This window comes from Aegilops tauschii, chromosome 6 (assembly GCF_002575655.3).
Source record: "Aegilops tauschii subsp. strangulata cultivar AL8/78 chromosome 6, Aet v6.0, whole genome shotgun sequence".
In the NCBI taxonomy this organism is placed as follows: Eukaryota; Viridiplantae; Streptophyta; class Magnoliopsida; order Poales; family Poaceae; genus Aegilops; species Aegilops tauschii.
This window is the reverse complement of record NC_053040.3, coordinates 89,211,724-89,234,973: the sequence shown is the minus strand read 5'-3', so window position 1 is coordinate 89,234,973 and position 23,250 is coordinate 89,211,724. Positions and strand designations below refer to the sequence as shown.

The following is a 23,250-nucleotide window of genomic DNA, read 5'->3' as shown; positions in this document are numbered from 1 at the left end:
GGCGGTGCTGGACGGCGCCGTCCCTCGCTGCGCCTCTCTGGCAGCCGTAGCAAGTGCTGCTGCCGCCGCTCACGGAGGTGATGCACCTCTGCCAGCTCACCGCCGACGCTCGCAACCGTCCAGGCGACCGTGCGGCGTGGTGGATAAGAAGGGGGAACAGGGAGCAAGGCTCCACTGCAGTTACTGGCGAGATCGACGTGAGGTTCTGAAGAAAACGACACTTACGACTGAAACTGATCACTGAAACTCTGAACTTGACAGTAACAGTGCACGCCAGTTGTTCGACGAAATGATTCTGGCATGTGGGAAATTTTTCTGGAGTTGATCTTTGGTGGAGAGGTCTCTTGATGCATATGGAGGCCTCATGATTTTTCTCGGAATTTTTGGAGAAGAAAGATAATGAATTTCACCAAAAATCACAAATCTGGTCCAAACTTGCAGCAAGCAAATTTTGAACTGTGGACCAGTGGATCTTCATGGATCTTGGTTGAGGGTTCTAAGGACTAGCCAGGGAAACTTGTTTGGAATCAAAACTCAAAGGAATTCTAGTGGTTCCTTTGTAAATCTCTAAGGGCCAAAATAGAAGACAGAAAAGATTTTTGATTTGAAATAAATGGAAATAAATCCAAGGGGGAGTTTAACTTGCTGGATTTGAAGCTAGACTTGACACAAAGTGGTAATATGGCTCTTGGGAGGGAGATTACAACCTAGGTCATGGCAAGAGATAATTTTTGAAAGGGGAAGGATCAATCCATAAGCCATAGGGTTATTTTGAAAAGAAAGGATTTCAAAAACTTTCCCAAAGAAAATAGTTGTGTTGAGTCAACACAAAAATGAAAAAGCCCTCAAGACCAAAGTAAAAGTTGAGAAAGAAACATAAAATACTTGCCTTAAAGGTTTTTGAGAAGGAGAGGTTTAAAAAAAATAACCTCCTTCCCATAAACAGAAAATTAATAAAACCAAATAAAAATTTTGGGGTGTTACAACAGGACTTACCCACTGACTATCAGCAACGGGATAAATTATACCTGCCTCCAGAAGCTTTAGTATTTCTTTCCTTACCACTTCTTTCATCTTAGGATTTAACCGTCGTTGGTGATCAACAACTGGTTTAGCGTCTTTCTCCAATTTTATTTTGTGTTGGCATAGAGTGGGACTAATGCCCTTAATATCATCAAGAGTATATCCAATAGAAGCACGGTGCTTCTTCAGAGTTTTCAATAATTTCTTTTCTTCATGCTCTGAAAGGTTAGCACTAATAATAATAGGATATATCTTTTTCTCATCAAGTTAAGCATATTTAAGAGTATCAGGTAATGGTTTAAGCTCAAACACGGGATCACCCTTGGGTGGAGGAGGATCCCCTAGGATTTCAACAGGCAAGTTGTGTTTCAAAATAGGCCCCTGTTTAAAGAATACTTCATCTATTTTCCTCCTTTCATTCATAAACATATCATTTTCATGGTCGAGCAAATATTGTTCTAAAGGATCATTAGGAGGCACGGCAATAGAGGCAAGACCAATAATTTCATCTTTACTAGGCAATTCCTCATCACGAGGTTGTCTACGAAATTTAGCAAAGTTAAACTCATGAGACATATCCCCCAAACCAATAGTAACAACATCCTTTTCACAGTCTATCCTAGCATTGACAGTATTCAAGAAGGGTCTACCAAATATGATGGGACAGAAGTCATCTTGTGGGGAACCAAGAACAAGAAAATCAGCAGGATATTTAACTTTCCCACACAAGACTTCAACATCTGAAATAGTGTCTCTATTGTCAAGCTTAATTGTAACATCAATTTCCTCTAACTCAGCAGGTGCAATATCATGCATAATTTCTTTGTATAAGGAATGAGGTATTGCACTTGCACTAGCACCCATATCACATAAGCCATGATAACAATGATCTCCTATTTTAACAGAAATAGCAGGCATGCCTACAACAGGTCTATGTTTATTTTTAGCATCAGGTCTAGCAATTCTAGGAGCTTCATTCCAGAAGTAAATAACATGCCCATCAATATTATCAGCTAAGAGATCTTTAACCATAGCAATACTATAGGTTCAACTTTAATTTGCTCAGGGGGTTTGGGTGTACTAATATTGCTTTTGTTGACCACAGTTGAAGCTTTAGCATGATCCTTTATTCTAACAGGGAAAGGTGGTTTCTCAATGTAAGCAGTAGGAACGACAGGATCATTATAAGTGATAGTCTTTTCTTCAACTTTAATAGGTGCAACTACTTTTACTTCAATGGGAGGATTATATTTAAACCACTTCACCTTAGGGAGATCAACATGAGTAGCAAAGGATTCACATAAAGTAGCGACTATCTCAGAGTCAAGTCCATATTTAGTGCTTTGAGCAGTTGCTTGCTGGAGACAAGTACAAGGTGGTCGGCATCGACCTCCAGTACACCGCCGGTCGTCCCGGCATAGATCAGAAGGTTGTCGTCGCCCAATTGTGCATGCGCCATCATGTCCTCATCTACCACTACTGCATGGCCACAAAGCCTTGCGACCGTTTCAACTGGTTTGTCAACAGCACTGACTACAAGTTCGCCACAGTGGATACCACCAACGATGTAAAAGCGCTCAGTGTTACGGGCTTGGCCTGCAAGAACCTTGTCGAAATCCGTGACCACTACACTGTCTGGGGTAGCACGAAGAAGGACTCCCTGGTCGAACTCGCCTCGGCCATCATCGACCCCTACTACGAAAAGATGAAGCAGGATGCCCAGAGAACAAGTCATGTATCCTGGCACAGGGCCTGGATGCGGCAACTGGATGAACCACACCCCAGGTTTGCGGCCAAGAGCGTGTACACATGCTACGAGATGCACAGGCGGATCGTTGACATGAGGAAGTGCCTCGTTACCCAAATCGACGAGCCCGGCTCAAGCCACAAGCAGAGCAAGTGTCACAAGAAGTAGATGATGATCAGATGATCGTTTATGCTAGTTAATCATACATGTAATATATAATTTACTTTATTGGTGTGTGGAAATGTCATGTGTGTAGTAGCCACCTATGTAATTATGCATGTAATAGTTTACTTTGGTGTGTGCAAATGCCATGGTTGTAGTAGCCACCTATGTAAGTGGATGTTTAATTTGGTTATGCAAGCATGTCCTTATAAGTGTGTGTGTGTGTGTGTGTGTGTTGTTGTTGTTCTGTATGAAATCCCATCGCACAACACACACGTCTTGTTAAGTTGAACCGTTTCTGTTCTCTTGTGTCAATGCAAACAGTTCGCCCGAGTGAACCGCGTGTCGTATATCGCACACACCTTCATCTGGTTGACCATTTCTTTTGTGTTGCCTAATCACAAACAGTTCATCCGAGTGAATCGTATGCTGTACATCGCACACACCTTCATCTGGCTGCCCGTTTCTTTTGTTCCTCCTCATCAAAAATGGTTAATTTAACTGAACTGTATGCCCTGGATCACACACGCAACTAAAATCTGAACCGTGTTTGATGCATCCTCCATCGCAAACATTTTGCACCTTTTTTGACGTTTTTTTACACCACTGTTTGCGATTATGGCATCGCACACAGTTTCGTCAAAGGATCTCTGATCGTAGTGTCGTGTTAGCAGCATCCTGCAGTAGTGCACACCCCCTGTTATTCTACGGCGACGACAGCCTCACACCGCAGCCGAACCAGTGAACCGTCGTACTCCCCTCCGTGTGGGCATCCACTGCCGCGTCTTCCCCGGCTCCGCGTCGTCCCATTCCTAGGCCTCGCCGTCATCCACCGCCCTGGTGCTCTCGGCACGGCGTGGTCAATGTGTTCAAGGAACGACTTCCATCGGAAGAGTACTGTATGTGGAGAGGCTGACAGCTGGGTCCACGGCCGCAGCAAGGAAGTGCCACCTTATTACGAGCAAAATAATGATTCCTCCACCTGACAGTAGGGACCCACCGGACGGGCCACCGTATTTCGCGAAAAAAATGTTTCCCCCCTGACTGCTAGGACCCACCAGCTACATCTTCGCACGCAAGGAATTGCCTCCTTCTCCTCCCTGACAGTCGGGGCCCACCTGGTCGAAGCGTACGTAACATTGTCATTCTGCTCGCGAATGTGTACGTACATATTGATCGATCGGTCTGTCTGCAGGCTGCAACGATGAACCGTGGCCGAGTAAGGAAGGGCACGTGTCGTAGTAGAGGCGCGCACGTAGCATGTACACGTACGTACAACCAGGGTGCAACAAAATAAATACGGCCACGTACGTACATACGGGCGGGGTCTCGAACGCCTACTCGCACAGACGTACGGCCAGAGCTCGTGTACATGGCTGGGTCAGAACGGAGAAACAGCGTCGTCGTGTTCATCGGGAGGCAACTGAATGCGTCGTGTTCATCGGGAGCCAACCGGCTTGGACGGAACAGCGAAACGAGGCCTGGCGTACCGCAGAACGGAGGAAACGGCCTTGTGTTCGACCGCCTATGGTTGAAACGGGATCTTGTTCACCGGGAGGGGTGTGGCGTACCGCAAAACGGAGGAAACATACTTCTCTTCGACCTCCTACGGTCGAAACAGGGTCCTGTTGATCAGGAGGGGTGTGGCGTACCGCAAAATGGAGGAAACGGACTTGTGTTGGAGCGTTACGGTCGAAACCGGGGTCCTGTTCATCGGGAGGGGTGTGGCGTACCGCAAAACGGGACTCCACGGGCTACTGTTCATCCACCGTCGACCTCCTCCAGCCTCCACCTGCGACTGTTCATCCACGGCGTCTCCCCTAGTGCCTCCACCATCTACTGTTCATCCACGGGCTCCTGTTCATCCAGCCTCCACCGCTCCTCCACCGGCTACTGTTCAACCAGCCCTCTCCACGAGGTCCTATTCAACCACCCCTCCACGGGCTACTGTTCATCCAACCCTCCACCGGCTACTGTTCAACCAGCCCTCCACGGGGTCCTGTTCATCCAGCCCTCCACGGGGTCCTGTTCATCCACCCCCAACCGGCTCGATCGGGGTCCTGTTCATCCAGCGGCAACAGCCTCTACTACCACGGGGTCCTGTTCACCCAACCCCCACCGAGAACTGTTCATCCAACCCCCAACAACGCTCACTGTTCATCAAGAGGCAGCAGATTCAATCGGCTTCAGTTAGCAGCAGTAGCGAAGGAATCGCTCGATCGAGTTCAGTTAACAGCCAGATCGATCGATCGCTCGGGTTCAGTAACGCGTAGCCTGCAATGCAATCGCTCGGGTTCAGTAGACGAACGCCTCGCTCGAGTTCAACTAGAGCCCAGCGCTCGCACCCACGCGTGTACGTGTATGAGAGAAACGCGCATCGCTCGGCCCCAACCACCCACCGTAACAGGGAACTCCCCAATATTTTCTTCGCCCTCGCTTCTACCATGTTTTTTCCATCATGGACAGCCCAAAGAATGTCATGTAGCTGCGTCTCCGGCCCGCCCACGATGAAAAGCCCATTTTCTGTCATGATTTTTTGTCAAAGAAGTAGGAGCCCATCACACCTATGATGATACCGGGTTTTGTCACAATTATCGTCATAGAAGTGTCATAAGCATGACCGGAAAAAAATTCGTTCAGCCCAAAGTGTCATGAATGTGTCTTTTTTTGTAGTGTTGGGTCTGATGGTCCTTCTCTGGTAGCTACAAGCATTTACTAGGGGATCTATAAGTGGGCCAAAAATCATCATTTACGCATTGATAGGAACCTAGGACTTCATCCGAGTTAGTCAATTTGCTACTGAAAAAGTATGGCAATGTTGATAAATTTAAGGCTAGTTTCTCAAAACATTTGTAGTTGCCGCCTAAGAGCTTTCGCCTTGCCAGGCTTGAGAGCTGATGTTGCTAATTCCTTCCTTGGATATCTGAGCCTTGTTATCTTTCCCAGTCAATATTGTGTTTCTCAATGAGCTCCAGCACTCTAAACATATTATGTTCAATATGCTCCTGCATTACGAATGATGATAAAATCAAGGTTTGTTTCTCGAACATTCGTAGTTGCCGCCTAAGAGCTTTCGCGCAGCCGGGCTTGAGAGCTAATGTTGTTTGATCATTCCTTGGATGCCTGATCCAATGCTCGACATATATATTTGCTTTAGTTCCATTTGCAATGTGTGCCCTGTGATGATTATTTAAGGCTTGTTTCTCAAAACATTTGCATTTGCTTCGCCCAGCCAGGCTTGAGAGCTAATGTTGTTTGATCCATCCTTGGATGTCTTCGGGCATATATGAGTCTCATCTTCTTTCTCTTTATGTTTTGGTCTTCGGTTCTCATCTGCTTTCCTTTTCTTCTTGAATAATGTTGTTTTATGTTTTTCCTCAATATTATCTCTAGTTAATTGGCTGGAAAGTGATCAAAAGAAAGAACAAAACACACCATCTTTCGGGATTGATTGTTGTGCTCGTATGTGCCATGATGTCTAATCTGCAATTCAGACGCCATGCCCTCCAGATTTCCTTCAAAATATAAAAGTTTTACATTGTATGGCTTAGATTTGATCTATGTTGAAAAAAATTTAGAGACCTGGATGTTTGTGTTCATGTTTGTCCGGTGATGAAAAACCTGTTAATCATACCATCTTTCGGGACTGACTGGTTGCTATCTGTCATTCTACAATCCTGAGTACAAATTCAACAGTTTTTGAGTGTTAGTTCACGTGTCTTCCATTCTTTATTCTTCACTTGCACAATCCCTAGTTCTTTCGTACATATTGGTCAATCGAAGATGATGTGTCAAGCGGTGGCATCGTCGTGTTTTTTTAAGAAATGGGCAGCTCCTTCTCATTCATTCATTACAGATAATGGACCTGATCATATCAGGACAATCGTTAAACCAACAGGAACTAGAATCGTGGTCTGCGGATTTGGCCCCAAGCGGAACATCTAGAAGATGAACACGTTGTCCCCTGCCTCCCTACAAACTCGAGCGTCTCAAACAACGCCGCGGGCTTGAAAGATTTCTTTGTGACAACCTCGCCAATTTTTAGCCATTGTGTTGCTTCTGCAAATCCCTTCGTTTCTTCTCTCACGACGACGTCATCTAGTTCCATCTAGGAGATCCAAATGTGTAGCATATCCTCAAGGGAGACCTCTCCCCTCACTCCCCCGAAGGAGGAGCTCTGCGACGCCATCTCAAAGTTATTCTCCTGCAGATCGCCGATGAAGTCATATGGTGGAAATGATCAGAAACCCTCACTATGATGGTGATCGCCCTTGGAGTACAAACGAGAGGGTAACTTCACGGGGAATTGTTTTTCCCTTTGTCCACAAGTTTTTTTAAGGGATCCACAAGTTTTTTTGTTGAAAAAACCCTTTGTCAACAAGTTCACAACAATATGATGAGAACCCCCGCGTGGCCCAGAAACCCATGAAAACCTCGTCAGCCCATTTGGTACGCAGGGATTAGACGACCTAGCCCCGTGATCCGCGTGAATCCTTTTCAATCCACGCGAGTCACAACCCTCAAGGAGGGTGGCTCCTATTTCCCGAGTAGGTCAGGGAATACCCTACAAATGCACACCCCCTAGCTGCGCAGATATGGGCCGACCCATATTCGGGTTTTCACACGCCTTTCTCTCGGATTTTTTCCTTTTTATGTGTTTTTCCTTTTGTTTTTTTCGCTTTTGTTTTTTCTTCTATTTCCTTATTCATTTAAAATTCGTTTTCTAGATTGGGGAATAATTTTGGAATTCCAAATATTTTTCAAATTCATGATTTTTTTAATTTTGGGAGAAATTTATGAATTTTTTTATATACATGAATATATTTTTAATCGGCGAACGTTTTTGAAATTTGGGGGAATTTCGAAATTCGTCAGCATTTTCTAAAAGTGGTGAACATTTTTTGAATTGACAAACATCCTTTGAAATATTGGAACAATATTTTGAAATTCACGAACATTTTCTCAATTCGTGAATATTTTTTAATCAGAGAACATTTTTTGGCATACGTGAAACAATTTTTGAATTCATGAATATTTTTCAAATGTGAATATTTTTTGTAATTTGGACCAATTTTAAAATTTTGAACTATTTGTTAATGTCTCCAGCTGAACAATATTTTGCACTTGGCAATCCCAAATTTTTTAAAGAAGCGAAAAAAACAAAAGCAGAAAAAACAAGAAGAAATGAAAAAAAAACAGGGGCACCCCAGCTCGCACATTGGTTTGCCGAAATCACTTGCCTTTCTCTCACTCTTTTTCTGTTTTATATGTTTTTCCTTTCGCTTTTGTTTTTTCTTCTATTTTATTTTTCATTTTAAAGTCCAAATATTTTTTAGATTGGAGAATAATTTTGGCATCCGAAATATTTTTTGAACTCATGGACAGTTTTAAATTTCGGGAGAATTTTTTAAAATTAATGATTTTTTGAAATAGACGAACATTTTTTAAGTTAGGGGGGAAATTGAAATTCATGAGCATTTTTTAAATTGATGAACAGTTATTGAATCGACAAACATTCTTTGAAATCTGGGGAAAAAAATTTGAAATTCATGAACATTTTTTCAATTCGTGAATATTTTTCATTCAGAGAACTTTTTTGTGTACGTGAAACATTTTTTGAATTCATGAATATTTTTCAAATGTGAATTTATTTTGAAATTCGAACCATTTTTCAAAATTTTGAACTATTTTTAATGTTTTTGAAATCCGGGAGCATTTTTCAAATTCATGAACATTTTTTGAACCTGAGTTTTTTAAATACATGACATTTTATCTAAATTCGTGAATATTTTTTGCAATCCCAAATTTTTTATAAAGAAGCAAAAAAGAAAAGCAGAAAAAAACAAGAAGAAATGAAAACAAAGAGGGGCACCCCAGCTCGCACATGGGCTTGGCCAACATCGCGTGCGGGAGGTGCGGGGGTGCGCGTTTAGGAGGGAGTTTCCTATTTGACGCCCACGAGCGTCCAGATACTGCACTTCCGCTGAAGTGCTCGAGAGCGCATCGCGAAACGGGCCGGCCATATTCCAGCGTCAAAGTAGGCAAAATGGTTTTGGGAACCTTCTAGAAGGATCCCTCAACCGATTTTTTTTATTTTTTTCCTTTTGCCGGTTTTCTGGTTTTCTCCGTTTTCCTTTTTCTTTTTTGTTGTGCTTTTTTCTGTTTCTGCTTCTATTTCTTTCCTTTTATTTATCCTTTTTCGTTTTTATTTTATCCTTTGTTTTCAAAAACATTTTCATTTTTTCTGTACACCATCGACTCGGCCATGGTGGATGACTACATCAACCGCATTGAGCAGTTGCTTGCTGGAGACAAGTACAAGGTGGTCGGCATCGACCTTCAGTACACCGCCGGTCGTCCCGGCATAGATTAGAAGGTTGCCGTCGCTCAATTGTGCGTGCGCCATCATGTCCTCATCTACCAGTACTGCATGGCCACAGAGCCTTGCGACCGTTTCAACTGGTTTGTCAACAGCACTGACTACAAGTTCGCCACGGTGGATACCACCAACGATGTAAAAGCGCTCAGTGTTACGGGCTTGGCCTGCAAGAACCTTGTCGAAATCCGTGACCACTACACAGTCTGGGGTAGCACTAAGAAGGACTCCCTGGTTGAACTCACCTCGGCCGTCATCGACCCCTACTACGAAAAGATGAAGCAGGATGCCCAGAGAACAAGTCCAGTATCCTGGCACAGGGCCTGGATGCGGCAACTGGATGAACCTCACCTCATGTTTGTGGCCAAGAGCGTGTACACATGCTACGAGATGCACAGGCGGATCGTTGACATGAGGAAGTGCCTCGTTACCCAAATCGACGAGCCCGGATCGAGCCACAAGCAGAGCAAGTGTCACGAGAAGAAGATGATGATCAGATGATCATTTATGCTAGTTAATCATGCATGTAACATATAATTTACTTTATTGGTGTGTGGGAATGTCATGTGTGTAATAGCCACCTTTGTAATTATGCATGTAATAGTTTACTTTGGTGTTTGCAAATGCCATGGTTGTAGTAGCCACCTATGTAAGTGGATGTTTAATTTGGTTATGCAAACATGTCTTTATAAGTGGGTGTGTGTGTATATATATAGATATATAGGACAAATCTTTTCTACTACCGGGTGTAGTTACACCCACTTCTGTTTCATACGTTCTAGGTAGTATCTATCACATCGAAGAGTATGTACGCGTAGTATGTAGTATATAAGAATGCTTAGGTAGTATACATACTACTTTTTTGGTAGTATGTACCATATTTTGTGCATACTCCATTTCGCGTACAAATATGTACATATTTCACAAATACAATAAAACTATGGGTTCACTTGCAATTTTTCCATATAATTTACTTTGAAGTATCTTAAATATAATATATAAATATACTAAAAATAATAAAGTAGAGTATATACTACCACATAGTAGTATATAAGAAATGGTGTAACTACACCCGGTAGTAGGATGCATTTATATATATATATATATATATATATATATATATATATATATATATATATATATATATATATATATATATATATATATAAGACGGCAGTTTGGGACACCTAGGTGCCCAGGCTCCTTGCCTTTCCACCGTTCGATTGCATTTAGATGTGTGCTATTGCAACGGCTATGTGTATTAATGCATTAATCGTTAATTGGATACCATAAATAAGGCTCATGCACACCATGCATGAGAACAATTGAAAAAGAAAAGAGAATAACATGCATGGTGACGTTGCATATTTGGAGTCATTAATAGAAATAGGAGAGAGAAATCAAAAATAAATGCCTCATGATTTGTATACATTCATGTTCTTAGGTATATGGATTTTTTTTCGTGCGTGTATTAATAGGAGGTATATGGTACCGTTATGTGGGATGTATTTTTTCAATACTATCTAATTTAAACAAAATGGTAATGATGTGTTTAAGGAGAATAATTCATAGTTCACATATTAGACCAAATATCTCATGCATATCCATAAATTTCACATACCCACAGTTGTCTCGTGGCTGAAACATTTCCGCTTTTATTATCAGATACCTATTAGAAAACTATGGTATAAAAATGCAATGCGTTTTTTTGTCACTTTAGAAAAGCATTCCAAGGAATCGAATACCCACAAATATTTTAAAATATTGTGGGTATGTCATATCCAATGCATTTTACATTATAAAAGTAAATAAGTGTGACATATTTAAAATATATAAAGAACAGTTGCCATATTTAAAATATAAAAAAAATGATATAACAAGAAAACTAGCAAAACTATCGACATGCCTAGAAATTATTAAACAACACAATAAATAAAAAATGATATGACCATCAGTTCTTTATACACAGTAGAGAGTATGTGATACGTACGATGAATATATCATACAAAAATGGCTATCTAGTAATTAGGATATAACGTCCATTTTTTGCGGGAATAGAATATAACGTCCATACAAAAACTTGTGACTCAATGTAAATATTTTTAAAATTGAAGGTATCATATACCCACAGATGTTTAAGACATTTAAGAAAATTACAGGTATTATATACCCACAGTATGAGACCAGACATATGTAGGTATTTTTTTTCATCGAGCCCAACATCATGTATATCTCCATCAGTTCTTCATAGATAGTGGAGAGTATGTCACACCTACGTATATCCTTTGAGCCCAATGTACCATGTATCTCCATCAGTTCTCCATACGTATGCCCTTTGATTTTGTATATTTCTTTGGTATATCATTTCCATCTACCATACCTTGGTTATATCAAGCATGTCGTCTCTATTAAGGTATATATATTTATTTTGGACAGAATCAAAGGACGATCATGCATGCAAGGGAAGTTATGGATGGATGTATTGTTTGGAAACAAATGCATGCATGCTAGTATCACATATGGAAAATCTTGCATGCAAAATTTAATGAGTTTGAATCCACGAGGCATTAATGAAAAACCAGCTAGGTGCCCCAAACATTTTACACACATATATAGAGAGACACACACACGCCTATATACAGATCCTCCCGAAAAAAAACCCACACCCCGATCCAACCGGCGACGCGGCCGCTCCCCGCGCCCAACCGGCGCTGCCGCCGCTCCCCGCGCCCAACCGGCGGCGACGCGCTGCACCCCCGCCTCCAACCAGAAAAGCGGCCGCAACTCTTCTCCAAATCTGGGCGCCATCGTCCTGCACACGCTGCCGCGCACGACGGCACCACCTACCGGTCGTCGCCGTCCCCCTCGATCAGCCCTGGCGACGGCCCCGCCGCAGCCACCGAGCGCCGGCCTCCCCCATCTCCTTCCATCTTCCTCTACGCCTGATGGACGCCATGGCAGGGGTCGTGAGCTCGCCGGATTCCTTGCCCCTATTGCCGGCGCCACCACCCACCGCCGGCGCCGTAGCATCCAGGCCGTTCAACTTCTCCGCCTCAGGCCGTGCACGTCCGCCTGTGTGAGCGCCTGCCACACCTTGCAACTTTCTCCGCTTCGAGGAGCCATGCACAGGTGACCTCGTTTGATGTCTGAAATTGTTTCCTCCCCCTGTCCTAAAACTGTATCCAAATCAAAACATCGATTTGTTCACCCTTTCCAGTGTTTTATTGTTCTCTAAGTGATTTTGATGTCTGAAGTTCAGCTATACTTCTTCCTGTCCAGTTTGTGTACCTGTAGGCCCCAGCACCTGTCGTCGTCATCCCAACTTAGCCCCATGTCGTGTGCCAAATCCTGTAGCTGACCATGAAGCGCTTCTCGGGGTCCTTATCATTTGAATCGGTGGTTGTTGCTGCTAGTTGACTGCGGCATGATGAAGGCCAAGGTGGGCTCCCGCGCCGGCAACTCCAGGTCAGTGCCCCGACCCCTCCCTCGCTCGTCTCCCCATCTCATTTTCATTCTGACCGATCAGTTTGCCAACACCACCCGCAACCGTTCTACGTTGCATCAGTAGGCCGTTCGCTGGCAGCCTACTACAAAAATTGAAGAGCACATACGCCTGCCCGCATGGATCCAATTGTCTTGTTATGTTCTTTTTTTGGAATTGAAGTTCAGACATAACTAAGGAAGAAAAGTTCAGAGATTTTTTCTATATAAATTCGGAATTTTCTTGTTCAGATAGCGATGCACTTTTCATTATAAATGTATGTACATGTTTATACTAGTTCCTGATGGACCGTACTATCTTTTTCTCTCACTCTGTTATGGTTTTGGTTTTTGAAACTATGTGCATGTTCAAAGAAGCAACAAATCTGTGCAAAGAAGTTCAAATATAATTGCCACGCAGGTTCATGTATTTACTAAAGACGGCATGAGGAGGCCGAGCTTTTGCACCACAGTCAACGCGACGTCCCGGCCGGCGGGAGCTAGAGGCATGCACATCCTCTTCCGCCTTATATGCCATCCAGCAGCCCTCTGTCACCGCGTCTGTAATCTGCCTCTGTCTTTTTCTAGTTCATTTTCCTAAATCTCACATATAAATGCTGGTGTTATGCTCTCTGTCTTTTTGCTGTCTTGTTTGTTCAAGTATATACAGAAGATATGGAAATTTGTACGTGAAAATTAATTCTTTGTTCAACTCGTTCGTTCTCTCCTAAATCTCAAGTATGTACAGGTGCTAATGTGCCAGAATAAGATTCAGAAGTTTGTACTATAAAAATCAGTAATTCATTCTTTGTTCAAGATTGTGTACAGAAGATTCAGAAATTTCCCCAATTGATAGTGTGCCCTCTACCTGTTTGTTTTATGCTTATGAGAACTTACTTTAATTTTTCTGTTCTTTTTGCACATAGTGAACATACAAAAGGTCAGTGTAAACTGCTTATGTTCCCGTGTGTTTTGCCCTTTTGCTACGTGAGTCTGTAGCTATTTCCTCGCTTTGGCGTTAATGCTTGTAAGGAAACTTTTGTAACTAAGCGTTCACTTTGATTTTCCTTTGCTTTGCACTGTGACGTACATAGTCTGATGTTTTTTTTCCTGAGCTTATAAGTAGGATGTCCACTATATTCAAAAACTTACTGGTGCTTGCTTCAGGTCCGTCCCTCCTTCCTCCCCTGCTTGCTGTCCTAAGCAGTGGAGGACGCAGCTACCTGAGGGAGCGAAGCCCGGCCTCCTAGCACCCGCAGTCGCACTGCACCCTGCAAAAAGTAAATAAATCGCAAGTTCAGAATAAAAAAACCGAGAAGTTCAAGAACAACCTTTACTGCCTTATGTTGTTTGCCAACAATCTTCAGTTTCTTCAGTAGCTCGTGCACATATTGCCTAAGCTAGTATGTTCAGAATCTTAAATTGGTAGGTGACCTACAGGGCTAACCATGTTGATGGTGATTGAAGAAGGATTCCTATAATATTATTATTGAGATTGAAGGCCAACTTTTATGCACCATGTGGGAGGATCCCAGGAATTGTTCTTAACCAGTCGATGGATTTCGAGAGATGCGTTCATATCTCACAAGTTTCCAGGGGTTCAAGCTCATTTATATAAGGAATGCCAAAGGTTCAACAGCAGCACACTGCTGGTGAAAAATCTCTGAACATGCAGTGCAATCATGGAAAAAGCTTGCATCTTTGTCACTTAACCACTGTTAATCTCTTTTTACAGTTTTTGTTATGCATTCTTCACTGAGTACTACCACTAAACATATCCACGGGAGATCCATGCTATGGTACAGATTTGTGAAATTACTTTGTACTCATTAGTACTATTTCATTGTGGGTAATGGACGCATGACCTTATCTATCAACCATTTATTTTTTCACTTGATTTGCATCCAAATTATTTTATTACTATTCTGATTCGAGTGCCTTGTGCATGGATGTCCTTCACAGTACACAAGGTGCTTGTGTTAATACCTACAAGACAATAGTATCTAAATGAACACTTTGCTAGTGACAAAAAAGGGGATCAAGTGCTAAATAATTTGGTTTTCCTGTTTAAAAAAATCTAGAAGTTCAAGTTAAAATAACAAACTGGTTTGATATTCTTTTTAAAATAATCAGATTATTCACATTTCAAAGAAACCTAGAAGTTCACATAAAAAAGCAGAACGGTTCGATGTTTATAAGAAATGTTTTTCTGTTATTATTGAAAAAAATAACAAAGAAGTTAAAATTAAAATAACTAACCAGTTCGGAAAAACTAAATAACAAATTTTCCCGGTTCCTAAAAAAATAGAAGTTCAAATTAAATAACAGAGTGGTTTGATGTTTATTACAACCTTGTGATTTTCCCCGTTACAATAGAATAATCCGAGAAGTTCAAAAATAAAAAATCGAGCACTTCAAAAAGTTTATAAAAAATGGTGTTTCTATATTTTACTAAAAAATAGAGAAGTTCAAATTTAAATAACATAGAAGTTCACAAAATGTTTATTCCAAAACCAAGAAAGTCAAATTAAAAAAATCGAGCAGTATAAAAAGTTTGTAAACATGGATTTCCCCCTTTTTTTAAATATTCAGATATTCAAATTTAAAAAAGTGAGCGGTTAGATGTTTATTTGAAAAATTGGATTTTTCTAGTTACTAAAGAATAAAACCAATAAGTTCAATTCCAAATAACGAAGAAGTTCGATGTTGCTAAAAAACCTCCAATTTTGAAATTTCTAAAAAAATACACAATGAAGTTCAAATAAAAAAGGTAGTGTGGTTCAATGTCTATAAAAAACTTAGATATTTTCGCATAACCGAGAGAAGTTCAGATTGATAACTGCCAGAAGTTCAAGTACTACACGGTGTGCATTTGTATGAAAAAAAAGAATGGAAAAGCAAAGGCTAAAAGTTTTGTTGCTAGAAGTTCAAGTGCTCGGCCCGAGAAAGTTCAAAAATTCTTGTGAGAGATGTTGAACAAAAATACGTGACAGAAATTCAAGTGCTATGTCCGGAGAAGTTCAAAAAATCTTACGAGAGAGGTTCACCTTGTATTTCTGTATAAAAATCAAATACTATTCTTTACTCAAAATATAAAAAGGTGAAGTTCAAAATGAAATAACAGAGAAGTTCGGAGTTTATTAAAACCTAGGATTTACCTGTTCAAAAAATAAAAAAACACAACACCATTGTTTGCACTTTTAAAAACAACCCATAAACGAAAAAAACAACAACCCATAAATGAAAAAAAAGTTGCTAGAAGTTCAAGTGCTCGGCGAGGAAAAGTCCAAAAAATTCTTGTGAGAGAGGTTTACCGTGTATTTAGATGTCCAAAATACATAAAAATATGTTCTTTTGTGTTTTAAAATAACTATCTCAAACCAGAGAGAAGTTCAAAGTGATAACAACCGGAAGTTCACGTACTACATGGTGTGTATTTCATATAAGAAAAATACAAGAAAGTGAAACAGAGTGAAGTTCAAACAGACATGCCCCAGAAGTTCAACTACTTCAAGCAGTGCAAAAAACAACACGTCAAAAACAGAGTGAAGTTCAAATAGACATGCCCGAGAAGTTCAACTACTTCACGCAGTGCTTTTCCATTCACGATGAAGGCGGAAATCATGATCTCGTCATTTTCTAATTTACTTCAAAACGGCAGGAATATCATTTGTGTAAGTTCAAGTCCTCGGTCGGAGAAAGTTAAAAAAATTATTGTGAGAGAGGTTTCTACAAAAGGAATATCATTTGTGTAACACTAACGAATGGATGAGAAAATTACAAACGAGAATACGTCACAGAAGTTCAACGTGAAAACAGCAGGAAGTTCAACTACTACGATGAATGAATTTCAAATAAAAAACTTTTAAAATCATCACGAGTATGAAAAAATGATCAACACGGGAAAGTTGCGTGTTTATAGCAGCTTTCCATCGGTATATCACTTGCTCAATTCCGGTGAGTGGATGGAGAGCTACGAGCAGTGGATCGAGAGCTACGAGCAAAAAATGCACGTGAAAAATAGAGTGAAGTTCAAGTAAACATGCCGAGAAGTTCAGGTTCTTCACGCGATGCATTTTCGACGAATCTGTTTCACAATAAAGGCAGAATGAATGATCCAGCCGTTTTCGAAATTACTTGAAAACGGCCAGGAACCAGAGAAAACTATCAAAATTGAAAAAGTTTCGCATTTTCCGTAGCTTTTCAACGATATATTGCTTGCCCCATTCCGATAAAAGTTGTAAAAACTACAGCGAAAATACGTTTTTAGCCATTTTCAAAATTGACATAAAACCGTAATGAATTGAGAGAAATAATATATACCAAAAAGTTTTGCATCTCCACAAGCTTTCCAACGCCATATCATTTGCTGCATTCGGACGTAAAGTTAAAAAATTAGCTCGAAAATATGAACTCGGTGGAACTTGTACCGTTTTCTACATTACTTTTAAACTGTTCAAAATTAGAAAAAACTTTCAACAAGAGAAAGTAGCGCATTTTCATAAGCTTTCCAACGCCATATCATTTGCCTCAATTGGATTAGCCGTTTAGAAATGCCATCAAAAATACTAACTCAGCTGTTCGGTTTGCGAAAGTTTACGATTTTCCACCTTACTCTTTAAGCATAAGGAATTAGAGAAAACTTTCAACATGTGGAAGGAGCGGTTTTACAGCAGCTTTTCAATGCCATATTATTTTCCTCATTCCGATGAACAGTTTAGAAATGCGATCGAAAATACGATTCACGTTTTTTGTATGAAGAAAAAACGGTTTTCAAAACTGCTCTTAAACCGCTTACATTTTGCCAAAAAATTAACTTGGGTCATGATACTGGTGTCCATAGCTGTCCAACGGTATATCGCAAGCCCCATTTAGGCAATGTTGGCGGAAGTTCAACCTAGCACTGGGAGAAGTTCAGGTCGAACAACTCAGGTAGTAAAATTGCAAAAAACGCAATTTCATCACAACCAGAGAGCAAAATCCGTCAACGAGCGAGATTTTTATTTAAAACGGATATTTAGTTGCTAAAAAACATTTCTAGATTACACTAACATCATATAGAACACAACTAACTAGAATAATTCGCGCGGGGAGACACGGTTGCGAAGATAGCCCGAAGGTCGGATTCGTTCAAGCGCGTTACTCACGCAGTTCAGGTTGTGATCAGAATATTATATATATATATATATATATATATATATATATATATATATATATAGTGTTTATATTATATATATATATATATAAACACTATTCGGATCACGGGATCAGAATAATTTTCTGATCACAACATGAACTTCCCGAGTAACGCGTCTGACCTTCCCCGAGTACAAGGTTGAACTTCAGCTAAAACGTGTCCAAATGGGGCTTGCGATATATCGTTGAAAAGCTATGGACACCAGTATCATGACCCAAGTTGAATTTTTGGCAAAATGTAAGCGGTTTAAGAGCAGTTTTGAAAACCGTTTTTCCTTCATACAAAAAATGTGAATCGTATTTTTTATCGCATTTCTAAACCGTTTATCGGAATGACGCAAATAATATAGCGTTGGAAAGCTGCTGCAAAACCGCTCCTTCCACATGTTGAAAGTTTTCTCTAATTCCTTATGGTTAAAGAGTAATTTGGAAAATCGTAAAATTTCGCAAACCGAACATCCGAGTTCGTATTTTCGATGGCATTTCTAAACCGCTAATCCAATTGAGGCAAATGATATGGCGTTGGAAAGCTTATGAAAATGCACTACTTTTTCATGTTGAAAGTTTTTTCTAATTTTAAATGGTTTAAAAGAAATTTGGAAAACAATACAAGTTCTAGCAAATTTGTATTTTCGAGCGAATTTTTTAACCGTATGTCCGAATGCAGCAAACGATGTGGCGTTGGAAAGCTTGAGGAAATGTGAAACTTTTTTGTATCTATTATTTCTCCCAATCCTTTATGGTTTTAAGTCAATTTTAAAATGGCTAAAAACGTATTTTCGCCGTAATTTCTACAAACTTTATCGAATGGGGCAAATAATATACCGTTGAAAATCTAAGGAAAATACGAAACTTTTTCATGTTGATGGTTTCCTCTGATTCATAGACGTTTCCAAGGAATTTCAAAAATGACGGGATCCTTTGTTTTGCCTTTATCGCGAAACAGATTCTTAAAAAATGCACCGCGTGAAGAACCTGAACTTCTCGGCATGTCTACTTGAACTTCCCTCTGTTTTTCATGTGTTTTTTTTGCCCGTAGCTCTCCATCCAGTCACTGGAACACTCACCGGAATTGAGCAAGTGATATACCAATGGAAAGCTGCTGTGAAAACGCAACTTTCCCGTGTTGATCATTTTTTCATACCCGCGATGATTTTAATAGTTTTTCATCTGAAATTCATCCACTGTAGTAGTTGAACTTCCTATTATTTTCAGTTGAACTTCTGTGACGTATTTTCATTTGTAATTTTCTCATCCATTCGTCAGTGTTACACAAATGATATTCCTTTTGTACAAACATCTCTCACAATATTTTTTTAACTTTCTCCGACGAAGGACTTGAACTTATAACAACAAAACTTTTAGCCTTTGCCTTTTTTATTCTTTTTTAATACAAAAAGCACACCGTGTAGTACATGAACTTCTGGCAGTTATCAACCAGATCTTCTCTCGGTTACGTGAAAATATTTTGAGTTTTTTTTATCAATTTTTAATCTGATTTTCTTAATCTTTTTTATGAATTTTGAAGCGCTCTATTTTTAATAGTTGAACTTCTTGTTATTTTATTTTTGAACTTCTTGTTTCCATTCTTTAATAACGAGGAAAATCTGAGTTTTCTATAATCATCGAACTTCTCCATCTTTTTAATATGGACTTCCTGGTTTATTTCTTTTAGTGACGGAAAAAATCCTACTTTTTGATAGACCTTGAGCCGCTCCGTTTTTAAATTTGAGCTTCTAGGTTTATTTTAATAGAGAAAATCTTTTTTTATAAAATTCTTTGAGATGCTTTTTTTAATGACCTTTTGGGTTTGTAACAAGCATTGAACTTCTTCATCTTTTTAATTTGAACTTCTTATTTTTAGATTTTTTAACTTGCATCTTGGTTTTGTACTAAAAATTGAACTTCTCGGTTATTTAAATTCAAACCTCTAGGATTTTATATAACCCCTTTATTATTAAAAAGTTGAAGTTCTTTGTAATTTTAATTTGATTTTCTTGGTTCTGTAATAAATATTGAACCTCTATGTTTGTGAAATTTGAACCTCTAATTTCTTTTGGAAACATGGAAAATGTTTTCTTTAAATAATTTTTTGAACTACTAAGTCTTTTAAAACTTTTTTAGTTTTTCCTTATTTTTTAATTTTAACTTCTTCATTTTATTATTTAGTAATGAGAAAACATCTAAGTTTTTAACCTTTGAACCTCTCTTTTTTACTTTGAACTTCTTAGAAAAAATATGGTTTTAAATAAGCAAGCAATTTTCTAGGTTTTTAAAATTTGAACTTCTAGGTTTTTTGATCTTCTCGGTTATTTCAAATTGAACTTCTAGGGTTTTCAAATTTGAACTTCTATGTTTTTTTGACCTTGTCGGTTATTTCAAAATTTGTAGTTTTTTTTAAAAATCCTTTTTTATATACTTTTTTTGAACTACTGTGTTATTTTGAGTTGGCCTTCTCTCTTATTTTTTAGAAACGAGGAAAATCTAACTTTTAAAAATTGGTTATTTTAAGACACCAAAACAACATTTTTGTGTGTGTTTTTGAACATGCAAAGACATGGTGAACCTCTCTCACAAGAATTTTTGAACTTTCTCGGGTAGGTCACTTGAACTTCGAGCAACAAAATAGTTAGAATTTGCCTTTTATTCTTCTTTTCTGATACGAAAATGCAGACCATGCAGTACGTGAACTTCCGGCGGTTATCAATTTGAACTTCTCTCTGTTTCGCTTTAGTAATGGAAAAAAATCCGAGTTTTTATAGACATCGAACCGCTCTTACTGTTTTATTAGAACTTCTTTGTGTATTTTTTAGAAATGTGAAAAATGGTGTTTCGTTAGAAACATCAAACTTCTTCATTATTTCGAATTGAACTTATTAGTTTTATTCTCTAGTAACCAGAAAAATACGATTTTTCAAAAAAAAAATCAAACTGCTCCATTTCTCAAATTGAACTTCTTGGTTTTATTCTCTGTTCACGAGAGAACCTGAGTTTCATTATATACATTGAACTACTCCGGTTTTTAAATTGAACTTCTTGACTTTATTCTTTAGTATACGGGAAAATCTGAAAGCGCCCCTTTTCCAAGCACACAGAGAGCGCCCCTTTTCCAACCAGAAAACATAAAATTTATAGTTTTCTGGCACAAACTATGAAGTACATCAGCAGGATATATCCTAGTTTAACTACTGTTTGCACCACGTACACATGATAGGAATATATAACTTTGCCCACATATGTATGAATTTTTAAGTGGCCAAGTGTAGTGCGAAGACCCCAAAAGGGCAAAATCCAACAACTCGTTGAACTAAAATTCTGCGGTGTTGTACTTCTAATTAAACTGAAAATGGCTCATACTGTCTTACAAACTCTCCCTTGACCTGAAATCTGTGCTAAACTTGACTGATTAGAAAGGTTTCTACCAAAGCATAACACCAAACATTTTTGTACGTTTCACACACACCAACAGCAGCTAGCAAGGAGCCGCGATGTCAAGCAGGTTCAATGTGCAGTAGCAGCTAACAGGATGGGGGAAGGAGGTGCACTAGTAGATAGCTTTAGAAATGTTTTCGTGGAACATCATAAGTGGACGCCCCACTACAAGAAACGAGTAGTGAACTAAGGAAATACATTGCAAATAGAACACATCAAGAATTTCTCGTTAGAATAAAAAACAGAGGACCACACGTACTCGAAACTGATGGAAGCAGTATTCTTGTTCATGGTGGCATTTTAGCAAACACAGGGTATGCGCCCCATATAGATATCTGCACAGAGTCAACACTTAGCTCTTCATGGCCATTGTCGAGCACTACACTGCTCCTCAAGAAGGGCACTACTTCTCATTCTATAATTACTGAACGTCGCCAATACAAATGTCTGAACTTCGACTACCATCAACTATTTTTGCCCAATTGAAAATGCTTCTTTTACGAAAATTGTTGTAGCGTACTCACGCACATAACACGCATGCACACAACCATGCCAGAGAAAGCCGAAGGGGAAAAGAATAAGAGTAGAAGTTCATTGAAAAAATCTTGTTCCTTTTCGTCACGCGTTTTTTCAGTAACAAAACAGCATGCATGGTCCTTTGCCACCAGACAATAGCATTACCTGAACTTTAACCCCCACCCAATTCAAACTGCAGCCCCCTCGGCACCACGCCCAGCATGCCGGACAGACGCACGCCACACCCTGCCGTCGTCGGTGTTGCATGCCTGTTGGGGCGACACTGCTGCATGTCGTGCACCATCTGCAGCTTCAACGGTTGAAATGGAAGTTGCGGGGGAAGGAAACAAAGCACCATAAGCTAGCTATAACGAAGGTGAAGAAGTAGCAGCAGAGGCTGTAGGTGCAGGGGGAGGGGTGTACTGCCAGAGAAATTGAGATGGCTGTCTAAGAAACTGACACCATGCTATATCAAAACATGTTATTTGTTATTTTTGAAAGCATCCGTGTTTGTAAAGTCTGGCACTGATCCAGGGAGATGCATCATCATAAAAAATATGTAGAGAACTGAATACTTGGGAAAACAAATTGAAGTATCTGCAGGGAGAAATCAACTTGAACCGGTAATACAGCCAAACCGTTCATCCCTTTTCATATAATTTCACACGGATGCAGAGTATACTGATCAAAATGTGTTTTTTTAGTACGCACATGAGACTATAAGCTTCAGATGATGGAATGTTGGTCACGGAAATTTTCTAATAATCTATGAAGAAGCTAAGAAATGAAAAACAGGGAAAAAACACTCTGAATGTACTAAACAAATACTGCACATCCTGAACCTTAATCCACATTCATTCTGAACTTCACCAGTACCCTGCAAAATATGATGAGTTGGTTCTCATCGTGGCACCGCTAGAAGCCAAGGCGCACAAATATGGAATGGGAGCAGGACACGCCGGCAGTTCTACTACTCCATGCGACAGAGTTCAATCATCTAAGATGGGAGTTGGAAGCGACAGGAGGAGGAAGGTCAGTGCGCGTTCGGAGAGAGGTCACCTGTCGACATGAACTTGGCAGGTGGATGACGGGGAGAGGTGATGTGCTGCCGTGGACGGAACCAAGCGGACGCAGGGATTCCGCCTCGGGGCGGCGTCTCTGTCGCTGCTCCTAGTCTCCACCAAGCAAACACCGAGGCCAAGTGCTTGCGGGGGTGGCCGTCTGGCCTGGTTGGCTCGCACGGGGAAGCCGGCGGGGCTGGATTGAGCGGGGCCACGGGAGGAGGCAAACGGGGCGGCGCCGGGAAGCCGGGAGGTGG

At 40.2% G+C, this 23,250-nt stretch overlaps 1 long non-coding RNA gene, 2 other non-coding genes and 2 pseudogenes across 4 annotated transcripts; all 5 read left to right on the top strand.

The window, feature by feature from the left end:
* The first annotated feature begins 5,742 nt into the window (after positions 1-5,742).
* LOC120967521 (small nucleolar RNA SNORD14) lies at positions 5,743-5,863 on the top strand. Its single transcript, XR_005761272.1, has one exon. It is a non-coding gene; the product is annotated as a small nucleolar RNA SNORD14 (small nucleolar RNA).
* Positions 5,864-5,943: 80 nt separating this feature from the next.
* Positions 5,944-6,063, top strand: LOC120967525 (small nucleolar RNA SNORD14). The gene has a single exon (XR_005761276.1). It is a non-coding gene; the product is annotated as a small nucleolar RNA SNORD14 (small nucleolar RNA).
* Positions 6,064-6,334: 271 nt separating this feature from the next.
* On the top strand, positions 6,335-6,432 carry LOC120967548 (small nucleolar RNA SNORD96 family; annotated as a pseudogene).
* Positions 6,433-6,535: 103 nt separating this feature from the next.
* Positions 6,536-6,618, top strand: LOC120967544 (small nucleolar RNA SNORD96 family; annotated as a pseudogene).
* A 5,358-nt stretch (positions 6,619-11,976) lies between these two features.
* LOC120966201 (uncharacterized) lies at positions 11,977-13,604 on the top strand. Of its 2 annotated transcripts, XR_012187255.1 has the most exons (3): positions 11,985-12,437; positions 12,588-12,773; positions 13,210-13,604. It is a non-coding gene; the product is annotated as an uncharacterized lncRNA (long non-coding RNA). The 2 variants fall into 2 exon arrangements; XR_012187254.1 differs by having other exon boundaries at positions 11,977-12,773.
* The last annotated feature ends 9,646 nt before the right edge of the window (positions 13,605-23,250 follow it).